Source organism: Lissotriton helveticus, chromosome 1_1 (genome assembly GCF_964261635.1).
Source record: "Lissotriton helveticus chromosome 1_1, aLisHel1.1, whole genome shotgun sequence".
Classification (NCBI taxonomy): Eukaryota; Metazoa; Chordata; class Amphibia; order Caudata; family Salamandridae; genus Lissotriton; species Lissotriton helveticus.
In genome coordinates this window covers 1,792,068,589-1,792,086,760 of record NC_136057.1, presented here as the reverse complement: position 1 = coordinate 1,792,086,760, position 18,172 = coordinate 1,792,068,589, and the positions used below count along the sequence as shown (strand labels likewise).

The 18,172-nt window shown below is 47.1% G+C and overlaps 1 protein-coding gene across 3 annotated transcripts in view; it reads left to right on the top strand.

Annotated features, from left to right (window-relative positions):
- Positions 1-18,172, top strand: part of SLC25A17 (solute carrier family 25 member 17) — a 273,120-nt gene that overhangs the window by 95,029 nt on the left and 159,919 nt on the right. The gene's annotated exons all lie outside the window — the stretch shown is intronic.

Genomic DNA, 18,172 nt, shown 5'->3' with positions numbered 1-18,172 from the left:
TCAGCTGCATGTTTTAACACGGTTAGCGTCTGTGAAATGTTACATCAGTATATAAGTATTCCGGAACAATTAGACATCCCAGATCTTGTAGAAAAAGACTCAGGTCTCCACAAAGCATCTAGTGGACCCTGGGAGAGGTACTATGTCCTTCTTCCAAAGCTGTGCAGGGGTGTAATGGATTCTATGAAGGTAATGGAATTGGAGCCGGTGCATTCTACACAAGATGGCGACCATTCTTGGGGGGGGTTGAGAACATCCAAGGCATCTCTCCAGTCCTACTCCAACAAACCCAAGTTACCCTCCTACTATAATTGAATCGCCATAACGCAATTTGTTGGATGGACATTAGTTTTTAATATATGTGAGACCCAAATGCACTTGCTAAATCATTATTTTGACCTCTAATGGTTTGGACCCGGGGATGGCCCTTGATACTAGTTGATAGATTTTCAGGACATCGCTTATCTGTAAGTATTTATGGAATTGTGGCTAATCTAGCTCATATTCTTCTGCTGTGGTAAAAGGTTCCATGTGATTCCCTTCTCACACTTCTCCTAAATTTAAGATTCTATTATGGTCCTGTGATTTTAATTATGTTAGCTTGGTCGTGTTCCATTAGTGTTGTAACCCCTTCCATAATGGCGTTCCCTCTGTGAGTTTGCCATCCCCCCAAGATCTAGCGAAAAGCCTTGCTTTGACATACTAGCACCACTCTAGTTATGTAGGTGGTCTTTCGAGTTTAAGACTCGGAGAGCAGTCTCAAGAGCTCTGCACTGTGTGCTGGATACTTCTACCGCAGGTTCCTCAATTATAGGATATTCCCATATTGCCTGATTGCATCTAGAGATTCTTTCAGCAATGCTCCCCATCTGCTGGTAGGTGGTACCAGATGGCTCCTCTATGACTTCGTTCTACCCTGGAAGTGGCAAAGATGCATAGAAGTGCCACCCCTGCTGCTGACTTGGGTTGCTTTCTTTCTGCTCCTTTCGACGACTTTAACAGCTTTATGATGTCTTCAATATGGTCACGGACAGAGTGCTAGGGAAGATGCCTCCCACAAAATAACAGTATTCAAGCCTTGCTGTAACTGCAGGGAACATATGTCTGTCACAGACAATCACACAGGAGGTGTTGCTTTGTTGTTTGGGTGCTTGTGACAACATGAAGTTGTGCGATCAGTGTGCCTGAGGCCCCAAAGCCAATCTGTAAGCAGGAGGCAACGCTTTACATCGCCAAGCATTTGGAGAAGTTGCATTTGAAACAGAGGTCCCACTCCAAGTCACAGGACCGATCTTGGCTGTAGTCAGTCTCAAGGTCGGTACTCCCTGAAGTCCCATTCCTATTTAAAGTCTTCCAGGATGCTGAAAACATGCACTAAGCACAAGAAAGCCAAGCATGACTCCTCCCCATTTCGATCACTCGAAGCCTGATGAGAAAACTCAAGAGTGTCACTTAAATGGTCTGGAGTCTTTTGACTCCAAGACAGTTCCGCATTTGGTCCGGATGTGCCAGGAATTTCACAGGCACTCGTTGACACTGAAGCAAATATCAGTCTTCAAATAGGCCATGGTGTAAATTTTTCAGTTGCTAACGGCTCCCTTGAGTGTGTCTGTGGAGCCCATGGCGCGCAGGGTCCACAGTTGAAATTTCACTTGCAGGCTCTCCCTTAGTGTTTTCTACCTCCTCAGGTCCCATTCCTGGAGCGTACTGAAGCAGGTCTAGACTTCCATGTCAGCCTCATGGTCCACATGAGTTTCTTCCTTGCCGATACTGTGGCCCATTTTTATCCCTGGTCTCGACCTCAAACCGACGCCAGCCTGTATCAGGCTTATGCCACACAATGAGGGTCATACCTAATGTCCCTCATGACACTGATGAAGAAGAGGAGGTGGAAACTCTGGTCCCTCAGTACACTAATGTACTTAGTCTTGCAAAATTCCAGTGGGCTAGATACCTCACTAGGGACAGAAATGGACTCTCCACCTGGTCCACCATCAGAAGTTCCTCTTCATTGTTGTAGTACGAAGAGCATCAGAAGTGCTCGATTTGCAATTTCTTAATACCCATCCCCTGAAAGACTTGTGGTGCAGACATCCCGAAGTAACTTCATTCCAAATGCGTTTCTTTCAAAAAATGTATTTGCAATACAGGCCAAAGTCTCATTACCCCTTGGCTGCTATGCCTTTTCGACTAGAATGCAGATCCCTTTTTCGGCTATTTGTAGTAGTTTGGGCTTAGACCTCCGTAACCTTTTTGCACATAAGGTATCCATGCCAAATTTGCATCCTTTTTTTTTCAACTCCCTGGGGATTCTAAAGGTACCCAGGGTTTGTGGATTCCCCTGAAGGGGACTGAGATATGTTGTTTTTGGGGGAGAACAATAGGAAAAAAGTGCTTTGCAAATAAGTGTTACATTATTTTTCTTAAAAATGGCACAAACGAAAGGTATGCTGTGCTAAAGTCACCATTTCCCTAGATTTCAGGAATATGCAGAGCTGGTTCAAAAAGATTTTTTTTACCCCATTTTTTTACCTTTTTTTCAAAGAGGTAACACATTTTTTCCAAATGCTTGTGCTTTATACCTACTTCCCGGTTTATGGTGGAACACGGCGTGATACCCATGGGTAATACCAGTAAGCTATAGATTTCTGAAAAGTAGACACAATTCTGAATTCAGCAAGGGGTCATTTGTGTAGATCCCTCAAGGTTTTCCCAAAGAAACTAACTGCTAACATTAAAAAACTATTGAAAATGAGTAGGAAAAAAACAGCCGTTTGGGACAACGTTTTGTTCTGTAACTCCTAGTTACGATGGAAGTACAAAAGCAATATGCTGTTTGGTCTCCAGGACCCCGATGTATCCAGAGCCACCAATTCAGCTGCACCTTACAATGGCTTTTCATTCTGTACCGACTATATAGCAATTCTTAAAGTAAAAGTTTGAGATTGGAAAAGAACTATTAAGGACACATATATTTCTGAAATGTACACCAGATATTGAGTTCAGGAAAAGAGGTCAATTGAACATCTCTGAATTTGTGGGTACCCATACTAGTATGTGATTCAGAGAGCATTTTTTTTTTAAATATCGTCTTTCCTACATACTGGTGTAGGAAACTGGCTCTATATTTACTACACCAAAATGAGGTATAGTGTGTATAGAGTCCAATTAACCCCAGCGGTAGGCAGAGATTAAACTTAAATAGAACCTTACTCTCTATTTTTGGTACAGTGGTCAAGCAGTAAGGCAGTATCTGAGGACAGTGTAAAGCATTTGATGTACACACTCAGTCAGCAAATGAATTAACACACTCAAGAACTGAACTCTAGGCCATTCTTTTTGAATAAAAAAATATACTGTTGTTTTATTTTAGAACAGAGCAATCCTGGCACAGGTAAGCATTAAATACTTTACAGTAATAAGTTGCTGAATGTAGAACAGTTTGCACGTAACCTTTCTAACTTCAGTGCTGGATATCTAGAGTCAGCACTGGGACATCTCCTAAAAAACAAGTAAGTAAATACGTTTAGGTTATTTGTGCGATTTTTAAAGAATATTTTTAGATTTAAAAACTCCACACAGAAACTTTTTGGGAGAAAACTGTCAGTGTTATCCTATGGAGGAAACACAGTTTATCGGTTCACAGGTAAGTTATCGACTGTGGGAGTTAATATTCTGGGGCTAGACTCAGTGGTCCCCCAGGGTCAGTGATGCACTCTTGTTACACCCTCAGTGGCACTAGGGAGGCCGGGTGCAGAGTGTTGAGGCCCAATGTTATCCAATGGGGGATAGGGGGCCTCTGGTTGGTGGCTGCCAACGAGCAGGCCACTGGGCTGTGGGAGCAAAGCTCCTAGGGTTTAGGTCAGGGCATATGGGGAAACAAAGTAGCTCAAACAGTGCACCGTCAGCGGCACTGAGGCGGCCGGATGCAGAGTTCTGTTTCAATGTCGTGCTCCCTGTGGTTTCCAATTGAGAACCTCCAGTTTGCAAAAGCAGTGCAGGCAGGGAGACAAAGGACTTCTGGTTGCGACCACCACTTCGAGAGGTAAATTGGGACGTTAAGGGTTGGTTAGGTACCGTTGGTTTGGGCACACAAGGCCGTGGGGCGTCGGGTGCTGTTAGAAGGTGGTTCTGACACTAGGGCCGCCCGGATAATTTCGCTTTTTGTTTGCTAATTGTTGAGCTTTTACTGTGGGGGAGCCTCATAATCTGGGACTCATCCACAGTGAACTCATAATGAAGGAGACTGCATGGAGATTTTACTGGTGTCCGCCTGGCTTGACTAGGCCGCTGCGCAGCAGCTGGAGTATGGGACACCGTGCTGGTTACATGCAGACACGGGTGTACATGCGTGTGTACACGTGTAGGAGCTGCGCAGGGGAGATTCCTTGCGTGCGCAGTCCAGAAGCAGCTACAGAGTGAATGGTGTGGCAGGACTTATGCAGAATTGGGTGGTGACATGCAATAGGCTTTATACCCTGGGAAGGAACATGCCAGGGAAAGTCAGTGCGTTTTACTGTGTTTTCACTTCATTATTCCCCTATGGGGAGGCGGGGCCCATGGCTAAAATGACTTCCACAAAGCCTACAGATTCCAGACATGCACTAAAGTCCATTGTAGAGTAGGTGAAAAGAAGTATTCTGCAGAGTCCAAATTCATATTTGTACTGCTTTTGGGTCATACAGAACTGTCATATTTCTCTGAGCCAGCCATGACCAGACCCAGGTTGAGGGTTGACCTCAACTGGATGGATTGATAACCTTTCTTCCACAAGCTAGGGCCTCCTCTCCACAAAGAAGAAGATGGGTGGGGCTACAGGCTCATCCATTAGCAGCTGTCACTGGGTGCCAGGCACCAGGCTGCACCAAGAAGGAAAGAGTTGGGTTTCAGAGGCCATGTGGCCAGAAACACTGGACGACTCCATTTTTAACAAACCAAGAGGCTGGACAAGAAGGAGGGAGCAGGGGCAGGGAAGTGATGTGTTGCTGTTTGATAGGACCCACAGAGACTTTCTGACAGCCCCCTACTCAACTTTTAAAAAGTACTTGCACAGGAAGAGAAGCTCTCTCTGGGGTGTGGTCTGCGGAGGCGAAAGGTGCTGGAGCCTGGTGCAATGGGCAGTTGGAAGGAGGACACCCCTGACTGCCCCCCAGGCCCCTAACAGCGTCAGAAGAAGAGCCCAGTACCGGTGCGCAGAAGAAGAGGCCTCTGCACAGGGAGAAGAGAGGCGCAGGAGGAGAGCCAGGCGAAAGACTGGCGCAGGGAGCCAGTGCAGACCGCTCCCTGCAGAATGGAGACCCGGAGGGTGAAGAAGAGTGCTCTCAGTGGCTGGGGGGCGCTGCCAGGAGCAAGAAGACGCGCAAATGGGGCAGATCGGACCTCCAGGGGCTGAGATATGGCCCCCAGAAGGTGAGCGACCTTTGACTTGTGGCCCCCTGATGGCGAAGCGCGTGAGTCTCCGCCGCCGGTCCAGAAAAGGCCCCCGGGGTGGGTCAGGTCCCGGGGACTGCCCTCCAACGTGGAGAGCCTGCGGGGGTCCCGGGTGGGACCGGGGCCCCGGACAAGGAAGGAGGAGCCAGGGACCTGGGTGGGACCGGGCCCCTGACCAAAGCGCGGGGCGGCCGGGTGTGGGCTCCCCGCGTCGCATACCCTTACCCGGGGGTCCGGGTGGGACCGGGCCCCCCACCGAGGCCCCAGAAAGCGGCAGGAGCTTGAAGGGCCCCATGATGCCTTGCAAGGCTTGAGGAATGGATTGTTTTTGGTGTTTTGGTGGCCCCCAGAGGAGAGGGGTCACCCTTGAGTGTGAAAAGGTGCTGGGGGAGCTGCTGGAGCAGCGCAGTCTCGCCCCCAGCACAAAGCTAAGTCCCACCCTAAGTTTCTTGAGGATTTAAAAATAATAACCCCTCAACTCTCAGCGAAGATTGCATCACCTCCTAGGCTGGAACTTGTGTTCTACAGCTGGGGGTTCATTGAGAAGTGCATCAAAGATTGAAGGGCTGAGTTGGAGATGTCTCGAGAAGGGCATCCCCTGGAGGTGAAATGGCGTAATTGCACTGAAATGCATTTATTAATGGTTATTTCTTTTAGAGGGACTGATGTTCAATGTGAAGTACTGATGTAAGGTGATGTCACAAGCAAAGTGGATTTAAGTGGCTTGACACTCCTGCTAGGGTGTCTGACGGTATTTACAACTTAATCCTGTGATCATCTGTGATGCCTTTAGGGGCTGTAATTGCAATGCATTTTTAATGATATCCAAATGTTCTGAGTACTGTCATTCTAAAGTGTGCGTAAACATGTAGTCTTGCTGCTGCGCTTAGGTGAAGACCCCAGACTGTTAGCCCTTAAGATGTAGAGGTGTATACTTTAGGGTCAGTAGGAGATGCTTGGTCAGGGTCATGTGTCACCAAGGCAGGTGTATCTCTGTTTAATGCTTGTTGAGGTAATGGGAGGGGGACGCCATTGGGATGGTGCCAGTGGGCAGGGCCCTCGCTCTAGGATAGGTTCAACTAATTGCATTGGGGGCAAGATGATTTGCCTACATGGGAGTGGTGGTACTAGACCCCCACCCCCCCTGCGGGAGGGGTGGAGATGCTATGCAATGTCACAAAGTAATTCCAACAGCTTATGTATATTTGTAAATTGGTGTATAGTATTGAGTGGTGTGTGTGTTTAATAAATGTACTCTTTCTTTTTTTATAAAGCAAAGTACAGACTGGACAATCCATTATTGAGTGTTATTTTTGCGCACCTGCAAATGGCGATTACTAGCCCACACCACCTCCCTTGAGTAAGCCTCAGACTGCTCTGCAACGCTACCCTCTGAGAGTCAGGCGCTGCTCTAGGGTGTTTGGTTCCCAGTGAAGGACAAATGTGTCATGTTATTTGTGTAGGCCTCACAGATGCTGCCTCGTTTTCCAACAGGGGCCTTCTGGATTCAGGCTGCAGGCGTCAGCTGGAGGCTTGAGGCTGGTCAGAGGTCGCCTGATCTCTGGTCAGGATCGCCGAGGTGACCTCCTCGTGGTGTTTTTCCACTCGAGCTCAGGCTGGGTTCAGCGGGTGTAGAGTGGGCTGGATTTGCGGTTTCTGGTTGCTGCCAGAGGTTGCAGTTGAACAAATCCGGTGTTCACGGGAGAAGCAGTCTTTGGAAGTGAAGGCAGGCAGGTCCTCTGTTTTTTTTTGAGGTTGTTGGCTGCAGGACACACCGGGGTTTCACAGGAGCAGGTTCGAGGGGAGACAGGCCTGTAGGACTGGGGCCAAGTCAGTGGGCGTCGTCCTCTTGCTAGCTCTGCACGGCTCTTCGGTCCTTCTTCTTATCTTCTTTCTTGTTGTTTCTGGATCTGAGGAAGTAAGGTTCAGGGTGTCCCCTAAATACTAGATTTAGGGGTGTTAAAGGTAGGTAAAGGCCAGGGACCAATGGTTCCCTTCCCTGGGGTGGGTACACCCTCTATTGTTCCACCCTCCAGTGGGAGGGGGGCAGGAGCCAGTCCCTGGTTGGTTGGGTTCCCACATCCTCAAGATGGCTGGGACTCGGAGTTGTGCTTCACCTCGCCTCCTCCACCTGAGGGGTGGAGTTAGCAGAGGTGGGCACACCTCTCTCCCTTACTTGTTTTTCCCACCGGTTCTCCCACCCAAAGTGGGGGATAGAACCAGTGGAGACCAGTTGCTGAAAGCAGCAAATGGTTTGGGGAGGCTCACAAAGGTGACATGCCTTTGAAGCTTCCCCTTCGTGAACCCTGCCCATCCTGGGGAGGAGGCGTGGCACCTCGTCTCAGAATGTGCATTGTTTCAGGCCCCTGAGAGCAACAGGCTCTCGACCCAGGGGTCCAGAAACATGTCTGGTAGTGGCAGCTGAAAGCAGCCACTCAGCCTGGACACTAGTGGTGGGTTACTTTTCAGGAGGCATCTCTGAGATGCCCTTTGTTTGCATTTTTCATTATAGCCATATTGGTGCTGTGGAGTTCGTAATGACAAACTCCCAGCACCATGTACTCTTTTTTTTTTTTTTTTTTGACATTTTTTATTAATACCATTTATAATGGATACATACATGAAGATATAGGATTATCAGTTAACATTTTAAATATAGAAAATATCACAAAAGACAGAAATAATTAAAAGTTACATATGACATCTTGTATAGTATAAAGAAAATGCTAAGAAAGAGAATAAGATATAATAATCTATGCCAGGGCAGTGGGTTGTGGGCATGGCACACAGAGATGTGTGCCATGTCGACTCTTCACTTTGTTCTGCACCAAAACGCGCAGCCTGCAAAGGCAGTGTGTGTGTAAAGGTACAGGGCCTTTAATGGTGGCACAATAAGTGCTGCAGCCTTCAGAGGTCTTCCCTGGTCACAGTGCCCTGGGTACCTGTGGTACCATTTACCAGGGGCTGACCTGGTGCCTGAGATGCCAATTGGGTTAGTTTTGGGGAAAGAACACATGCACTGGGAACCTGATTGGCAGGGACCCAGGGCAGACCAAGAAAAAGTGTATTAGTAGTCTGGCAAAAAGTGGGAGGTTACTGCAACAGAAACCCACTTTCCTACAACTAGTTTCCCTTTGGATGGCACAACTGCAGAGAAATCTAATATAGCCTTAAAGCTTGCTGCTGAGGGCTATACTGGTTGTTAAAGGCCCTGCGAAGTAGAGGGCCTTTAACAACTGCAATAGCCAGAGGCTAGAAGGCCTTTATATTTCTTCCTTTCAAATTTATAAAAACATTGGAATATTGGAGCAGGAGGCTTACACTAGCTATTGTAAGCCCAAGGCATTTTATTGTCTTCAGTGGATCTCCTAACATTTCAATGCCCTAATTGTTAATAATACATTTTCTACTATTTTGTACCAGTCCACCCCCCGCCCTCCCCTCCAAGTGTACCGTTAAAAATGGTACCTCACTTGTGTGGGTAGGTCTAGAACTCACAACAGCAAAGTCCCCAAACGCAACATGGACACCTCACATTTTTCAACTGAAAACTGCCCTTGTTCGAGGCATGTGGGCTGCTGAATTCATATCTGTGCATAGATCGCCGCCTAGTGTTGGGTCCGGATGATTGCACTTTGTTGTCCTGGAAGAGTCTTCTGAGTATCACGAGATACGTGACTCCTCCCCTGGACTAGAGTGCGCATGGGCATCTTCTCCATCCTCAGATTGTTTTTTTCCGCCATTGGGTTCGGATGTTATTCCTATGCTCCAACTTCGGAATCGAAAACAAAACTTTCTAAAGGCCAAAAGGCCTTCGACTTCGACGGTATTGTTCTCGCTCGGTATTTATTGACTCGAACGAACTTTCCATCTCGAGCCGGTCGTCGACGTGGGCCGTTGGGCCTTTTCGACGCCACGTGGGCCTGCTGTCGATGGAAAGAAGCCCGTTCAAACGGTGCCCACAATGCCACTCCAAGTTCCCCCATACTGACAAACACTCAGTATGCAACAAGTGCCTCTCACCAGACCTTAAAAAAGAAACCTGCCCAGCCTGTGCCCAATTCGGATCCGACGGGCCGCTAGGCAAGAGATGCAGCGACAGGCACCGGAACCAGACAACATCTTCGATGATGACCAAGAACTACCGGAAGCTCCAGATTCGGACCTAGAGATCGTCACCGTCGAGGACTACTCGGACTCCGACGACGAGATCCCACTGGGGCAAATCGTGAGTACACTGCCACCGACACCGATTAGCCCGCTACCGAAGGTTCCGGTCGAGGCATCGCCAAAAGGCCTTAGCCAAGATCCGAAAAAACATTCGCCAGCCCCGCTGTCCGGCTCGGCTCCGAAACCAAAAATAAAGCCTTCAGAGACCCCAGGGCCAAGTAACGTGACCCCTAAGAAGGTTCCCGAACACAAGAAGGTCGTCGACCCGAGCGGCGTCGAACCGAAAAAAGCTGTACAGCCTAAGGGCGTCGAGCCGAACAAAGCCGCCGACCCGAAGGGCGCCGATCCAAAGAAGGCCGTCGAGCCTAAAGGCGCCGAACATAAAAAGGCCGTCGAGCAAAATAAGCCCACACAGCCGAAGGACGCCGAGCCGAAGAAGGCCCTCGACCCAAAAAGATTGCTGGACCGAAGGTCGCCGAACCAAATAAGGTCGCCGACGTACAAAGGGCTCCATCGAAGCCTGTAACCCAACCCGAGAAGGCTATTGAACCAAAGTCAAGTGCTCCAAAGAGACTGGTCGATCCAAAAGTAATCATCGACCCGGCAAAGGACAGTCAACCGAAAAAACCTGTCGAGCACAAGAAGCGTGCAGAACCGAAAAAACCCGGTCGATCCGAAATCACTCGTCCACCCAAAGGAGGGGCCCGAGCCGAAAAAGACAAAAAAGGCACCAAAAGTCGTCGATACAGAAGGGGATATCGACCCACAGGCGATAGTCGATCCAAAACAGACTACGCCGAAAAAGCCAAGACCACAACCACGGACAGTGGAAGAAGAACTCTTCCATCCAGATCCATCAGACGACCAGGCAAAGATATACATTAATCCAGAAACTGGTAAAGTCACGATCCTACGTAGGAAAAAGAGACCACTGGACACAGACTCTTTCCCCCATTCCTCTGAGAAAAAAAGGACTTTGGGACTTCTCCCTTTAGACCCTTCATTCCTTTCTATCCCACTATGCCTACTTCTTTTGCTCCTTACTCTCCTTCTCACCATGGGGACAATGAGGGAGACACAGGGGAAGATCCTCAGCATGATTATTATTATCCACAGGATCCTAACCCCCAAAATGATCCATGGGAAGAGCCATCTGACCCATATGACACACATCCCATCCCTGACGTCCCCTCATACCCAACAAAGCCGCCACCTACTGACGACACTGTTGTCTTCAACCAACTGATAGACAGGGCAGCGCAGTACCACAACGTAGACATGCACAATGACCCTGTCGAAGAAGACTTCTTATTTGACACTTTCCCTACCTCAGAGAAAAATGTAAGAACACTTCTTATGTTAAAGGGGGTGTTAAAACACGCGCCTGATATATTTAAAGATACAGCCAGAGCACGCGTCATCAATCCCAGGATTTAAAAGAAATATAGAGCAGCCCCTACAGACCCTACCTATATTAGAGGTCAGTTACCCTTAGACTCACTAGTAGTGGCTAATGCACGCAAAAGGGCCAACTCTCAAACTACAGGGGAGGTTCCTCCTCCTGATAAAGAGTCAAAAATACTAGAGGCCTCTGGGAAAAGGGTAGCTTCACAGGCCTCCAATTCATGGAGAATTGCGAACACACAAGCTCTGCTAGCTCGTTACGACAGGGCACACTATGATTAGCTTGAAAGCTTAATGCAACACCTGCCCGAACCCTTTAAAGCCCAGGCTAATGACCTCATACAGGAGGAAAAATGTATTACAAACGCCTCCATCAAATGTGCGCTTGACACAGCCGACACTGCAGCCAGGTCTATTAACACTAGCGTTTTACTACGACGACACGCATGGCTGCGTATTTCGGGCTTTAAGAACGAGGTGCAGTCCACCATTCTTTACCAGCCAGTCAACTAAGACTTCCTTTTTGGCCCTGCAGTAGACACCATTTTGGATAAAATGAAAAAAGACACAGAAACTGCAAAATCAATGGGTGCATTACAGTTTCAGCAACACAGAGGTTCCTTTCGACGCTCCTCATACAGAGCAGCTACACGAGGCAATACTTCACAGACCTCATCAACATATAAAGGTAACACCCAAGGCTCCTTTAACAAAAACTCCAACAGAGGAGGTTATAGGGGGAAGAGGAAGTGGAGGCAATAACACCAGAGCCTCCACTACCACAAAACAGTGACTTCACCACGCTACCTCCAGACCACCCAACACCGGTCAGAGGCAGAATCCAACAGTTCCTACCTGTCTGGAACGCAATTACCACGGACAGGTGGGTAAGACGAATTATCCAGTATGGTTATTGCCTAGAACTCACTTCTACTCCACCAAACACACCACCCAGATACCGTCCTACGTCCAAAGAACACATCACCCTGCTACAACAAGAGGTGAAATGCATGCTGGAAAAGGGGGCCATAGAGCCAGTCCCTTTCCAACACCAAGGGACAGGAGTATACTCCCTATACTTCCTTATTCCCAAGAAGGACGGTTCCCTCAGACCAATATTGGACCTCAGACCCCTAAATCAATACATACTGTCGGAGCACTTCCATATGATCACACTACAGCAAGTGCTCCCGTTGCTACAACAAGGAGACTTCCTAGCAACACTGGACCTCAAGGATGCGTATTTTCACATACCCATCCACCCAGCTCACAGGAAATACCTCAGGTTCACAATAGAAGGTCAACACTACCAATTCAAGGTTCTCCCCTTTGGAGTAACCACAGCTCCAAGAGTGTTTACAAAATGCTTAGCGACAGTAGCTGCACATCTCAGGAGGCAACACATCCATGTGTTCCCGTACCTAGACGATTGGCTAATTCAAGCCAAAACGTACGAACAATGTGCAAAAGACACGTCTCAGACACTTCAGCTACTACACAGCCTAGGCTTTTCGATAAACTACCCAAAATCGCACCTACAACCATCCCACACACAACAATATCTGGGAGCTACTATAAACACCTCAGTAGCAAAGGCATATCCAAACTCGGCAAGGATAGCCAGCATGCAGATGCTCATTCGCAAATTTCAGCCACAACTCTCTCTGCCAGCTCGAGTCTTCATGCAGCTCATAGGCATGATGGCCTCCTGCATATTCATTGTCCCTTATGCCAGACTTCAAATGCGTCCATTGCAAGAATGCCTAGCACAGCAGTGGAACCAAGCTCAGGGACAACTAAAAGACCTAGTGTTGGTAGACAGTCGTGCTCACAACTCTCTGCAGTGGTGGAACCCACAAAACCTTTCCAAGGGGCGACTGTTCCAAGAGCCGGTTCCACAACTAGTACTAACAGCGGACGCATCACTGACAGGCTGGGGAGCCCACCTCCTTCACTACACAGTACAAGGGCTCTGGACAATCAAACAAAAGGAACTGCATATCAACCAACTAGAGTTGCTAGCGATATTCCTAGCCCTGAAAGCATTAAAAAAATACTTGTACAGCAAGACTGTGTTGATCCGGACGGACAACATGACAGGGATGTACTATATCCAAAAACAGGGAGGAACACACTCTCCACAGCTGTCCCACTTGGCACAGATCATATGGAAGTGGGCAATTCCAAAAGACATCTTTCTCCTGGCAGAACACCTTCCAGGGAAAGACAACCAAATAGCGGACCTGCTCAGCAGACACAATCAGCAAGTACACGAATGGGAAATTCACCCCCAAGTTCTCCAACCATTCTTCAGCCAGTGGGGGCATCCAGAGATAGACCTGTTTGCCACAAACGAAAACACAAAATGCCAGTACTTTGCCGCCAAATTCCCCCATCCGTTGTCACAGGGCAATGCGATATGGATGAACTGGTCTGGCAGATTTGCGTACTCTTTCCCCCCAGCACCCCCACTGCAATCCTAGTTGCTCCCACATGGGCGAGACAGCCATTGTACACAACGTACCTGGAACTCTCAGTAGTTCCTCATCAAAGGCTGCGCCTTGCACCCCACCTTCTAACTCAGAACCATGGAGAAATCAGACACCCAGATCCAAATCAGATGAACCTAGCGATCTGGCTCCTGAAGCCCTAGAATTCGGATACCTTAACTTGCCTCCAGACTGCATGAACATCATTAAGGAGGCAAGACGCCCAACTACTAGAGCATGCTTTGCAGCTAAATAGAAAAGATTTGTGATTTACTGCAACAATAACCAAATCAACCCATTAGATGCTTCCATACAAAACATTATATGTTACCTCCTGCATCTTCAAAGGTGCACCCTAGCATACTCTTCAATAAGACTACACCTCGCTGCTATCGCAGCATACCGCCAAAACAGGCAACACCTTTCACTGTTTAGAGTCCCTGCAATCAAGGCTTTTATGGAGGGTCTTAAAAGGGTGATTCCTCCAAGACACCCACCTTCCCCAGTCTGGAACCTAAACGTAGTACTTACCAGACTTATGGGTCCTCCTTTGAACCCCTACACTCATGCGAACTGCAATTTCTAACGTGGAAGGTGGCATTCTTGATTGCAATTACCTCACTTAGGCGAGTTAATGAGTTACATGCACTAACTATTCAAGAACCCTTCATGCAAGTACATGCTAACAGGTTAGTTCTTAAAACACCCCTAAATTTATGCCAAAGGTCATATCCAAATTTCATATTAATCAATCAATAGAACTGCCAGTTTTCTTCCAAAATCCAGTCAGTTGCTGAAAGAACCCTACACACACTGGATGTAAAGAGAGCTCTGCTTTATTATGTGGACAGAACGAAATCATTTAGAAAAACAAAGCAATTATTTGTTGCTTTTTCACCACAACATGAAGGGAATCCCATATCAAAGTCAGGAATAGCCAGATGGATAGTTAAATGCATTCAAATATGTTACCAAAAAGCTAAACGCACTTTAACTGTCCCCCCAAGAGCACACCCTACGCGTAAAATGGGGGCATCCATGGCTTTCCTGGGAAATATTCCTCTTGAAGACATATGTAAAGCAGCCACATGGACTACCATACACACTTTCACAAAACACTACTGTGTAGACGTGCAAGCAAAGCAGCAAGCTGCTGTAGGCCAGGCTGTCCTCAAAACCCTCTTTCAATCTGCTGCAGCTGACACAGGTAACCACCGCTAGAGGAGATACTGCTATACAGTCTATGCACAGATATGAATTCAGCAGCCCACATGCCTCGAACGGAATATGCTACTTACCAGTATGCATCTGTTCTTGGCATGTAGGGCTGCTGACATTCATATCCCCCGCCTTCCTCCCCGGTGCCTGTCGCAACTGCAGCATTCTCTTTTGCATGGCCATCTCTTACTTTCCTATCTCCATCTCTGCCACAATTGCGAAAAACAATCTGAGGATGGAGAAGATGCCCATGCGCACTCTAGTCCAGGGGAAGAGTCACCTATCTCGTGATACTTCGAAAACTCTTCCAGGACAAGAAAGTGCAATCATCCGGACCCAACACTAGGCGGCGATCTATGCTATAGATATGAATGTCAGCAGCCCTACATGTCAAGAACAGATGCATACTGGTAAGTAGCATTTTCCTTTTGTATTGTGGGTTGCTGTGGATTTTGGACCCTAGCACAACTGGCACCCAAGGGGAACCTAGCAGACCTGCACATTTTTGAAAACTTGAGACCCAGTCAATCTATGATGGAATGACTTCTCCGGCTCTCAACAGGTTTTCTTACCCAGAAGCCCTTGCAAACCTCAAACTTTGACTAAAAAAAACACACATTTTCCTCACATTTCTGTGATAAGTTCTGGAATCTGTAGAGAGCCACAAATTTCCTACTTCCCTACCACTTAGCGTTCCGCAAAGTCTCAATATAAAAAAGGTACCCCTCTTGTGTGGCTGGGCTTAGTGCCTGTGACAGGAACAGATCAAACCATGGTCAGTGAGAGTCACTTTGCAAGGACTCCCACTGACTTTAGTTTTACCCGTTTCTTTCACGGGCACTAGGCCCAGCCACTCCAGTGAGGCAGCATTTCAATCGGGACAAGTAGGTGAAGCCTGGCTGGCAAGAATTTTGTGCATTTTTTTTTATTCCGGAAGTTTACATCACAGAAATGCAAGGAAAATGTGAGAATTTTGGAAAATGTTGAGGTTTGCCAGGACATCGTGGGTAAGAGAACTTTGTGAGATCCACACAAGGCACACCACCCTGGGCTCCCCTTGGTCTCTAGTTTTCAGAAATGCCTGGGTTTGGTTGGTTTCCCTGGATGACCGGTGGGCCTAAAAATCGCAGCTACCCCTTTTGTTGACGTTGCTGCATTGTGTCTTGGTCCCCTTCCATTCACAGACTCTAAGTGAGGGACCATTTATAATTAGAGACATTTGGGAATGCTGGGTCTTGGGAAATGTGCAGCTCCCTTCTAGTTTCAGAACTTTGACCCCCAGAAATGTGAAGAAAACGTGTTTTTTATCCTAAGTTTGCAAGGGCTTCTGGGTAAGAAAACTCTGTGGGATCCACCCGAGATACAGTACCTCTGACTCAACTGATGTCTAGTTTGCAGGAATATCTGGGTTTGGTGGGTTTTCTTTAGAGCCAATGTATACCCTGACAGTGAAAGACACAAAGAGATAAATATACCTGCACAACCATCGACTACTCAAGTCTATACACACACACACACACACTGGTTGGATTTGGCATGTGTGTGAGTAAACAGTTCAAACTTTACATTTTATTAACAAAAGATTTAAGGAAAATGAAAACGTAGCAATCCCTGTTAATAAGATCATTTTTAAATTTAGTAATACCAAACCAGTGTAAACCACAACAAGTCACCAACTGCTTTACAGGCCATTCACACACCTTTCATGTGTCACAGCACCCAAAACCATTCACACCATTAGCTGCGGGCCCAACAAATGACTACACTCACATCAACAAACTGCACCATCCAAGGGCCCATCACTTTCACACGCACACGGCACTGACCCAGCAATCATACCACCTGGCTGCTAGCAAAGTGTATGGACTGGAGTTTGGTTGCAAGTGTGTGTGTGTGTGTGTGTGTAGTGACCAACAGCAAGTCAACACACACACAGGACTAGCCAGACGCTAGTCTACACACTCCACCTGCCAAACACCAGTTTGCACACACACTGCCATCCATGCGCCACTTCACACACTCACAGCCAGTACAAACACAATGCCAGCCAAACTCCAGTGCCCAGGCACCATCAGTCAACTGTCACTCAGACATCACAATAAAGCTTCACAACACTTTCATTTTTAAAACGCTCCCACAATGACTTGATTTCCCTCACAAAGCACAGACAGAGAAAAATAAAACATCCAAGTAAAAACAAATGGAAAGAACCAACGTATTAAGATGAAATACTAACTATGACAGTATACACAACAGGGTGTAATTAAGCACATCAAACTAATGCCACCCAGATATTTAAATAGAAAATATATAGCAATACAAACCACAGTCAGTACATTTCACTCTGATGGTTGCTCCCAGTACTTGAGTTGCATATGGTACACTTTAAAACATGGGCACTCAGAGGCCTGGATTAGAGGGACACTCGGGGCAACCATACGATTCTCCTTACATATTCCTCTTTGGACACAGGTTGTACATCTCCAACAAGGAAAGTCGTTTTTGGGTGCTGGAGGAATGTATTCAGGAAAGTGGTGATCTTTAAATCTAGCCACATCCTCCACCATTCCGATTCTGGGAATATTAGGCTACTCTACTATAACTGACTGCTAAAATTGTACACAACTCATCTCGAAGTCTGTAGAACAATGTTTGTAAACAACATAAGAATTAAAGGATACCAAATGAAACACATGGACAGCCAACATCTTGCACAAAATATGACTTTCGAGCAGCATTGTAAAGCTCGAAACTTTGAACCACTCTATCGACACTTCCCATTCGCTTGTTGTAGTTTAAAATGGTCACCAGTTTGCAAACTTTTGCTACCTGACCCCAAACCGTCCCGGGTGAAGTGTTTTCATTTTGAATTGTTGTGAGCATGTGGACATCTCTTCTGTTTGAAAATTTCAAAGCAAGAAGTTCATTACTACCCAAGGCATTGCTCTGTCCCCTTTCAAGTTTTTTTACACACAATCTCTTTGGGGAACCTTCACGGTTCGAGCAGATTGTGCCACATGCCACTGTGCCCACGTTGACTAATTCCGTAAAAAGTTTACGCACCTGTATAGGAATTGTTCACGTTTAAATGGTGACCATATTAAAAAGTCCTCTGGCAGGTTCCCACACAATGTTTTTCACTAACACCAAAAGTTGAAGGTCATCCTAGGGTGGTCAATTCAAGAATCTCTACCAGTGTATTCCCTGAAATTATGCGCATATCCAGTGGCACTTTCACACAGCTTAATACCATACCATGCTCTCTTGCTGGGAATATATTGTCTGAAAACTAAACAGCCCTTGAACAGGACCAGAGACAAGTAAAGTTATGATTGACTGTCTTCTGTCTTGTTTCAAAACCAACATTCTGCCCCAGGACTGTGCTTTTTAGGTCGAGCCTAGAGTCGGCGCACATACGTTGCTCTATGAGGTATGCTGTAGTTCTTCTACGGCTTCAAGGA